Genomic DNA, 359 nt, shown 5'->3' with positions numbered 1-359 from the left:
GAGGGGAGAAGGGGAGGAAGAAGGGTGAAGAGAGAAATGGAGAAGAAGGGTGAGAAGGGGGAGGAAGGGTGAGGGAGAAGGGGAGAAGGCGAGTGAGGGAGAAAGGGGGAGAGAGAAATGGGGCAGAGAGGAAAGAGGGGAGGGCGGCAGGAAGGGCGAAGTTAGGGGAGGAAGACGGGGGCGAGGAGGAGGAGGTAGGAAGGGAACGGAGAGAGGGAGTGGCGAAAAAGAAAAAGGAGGAAGGAGCGGAGGAGAAGAAGAGCGCGAGCGAGAGATAGAGGAGCGAAATGGAGAGAGAGAGAGAGAGAGAGAGAGAGAGAGAGAGAGAGCGAGAGAGAGCGAGAGAGAGAGAGAGAGAG

This window comes from Priapulus caudatus, unplaced genomic scaffold (assembly GCF_000485595.1).
Source record: "Priapulus caudatus unplaced genomic scaffold, Priapulus_caudatus-5.0.1 Scaffold2464, whole genome shotgun sequence".
Lineage (NCBI taxonomy): Eukaryota > Metazoa > Priapulida > Priapulimorpha > Priapulimorphida > Priapulidae > Priapulus > Priapulus caudatus.
The sequence above is the reverse complement of the archived record's forward strand: the minus strand, read 5'-3'. Positions refer to the sequence as shown.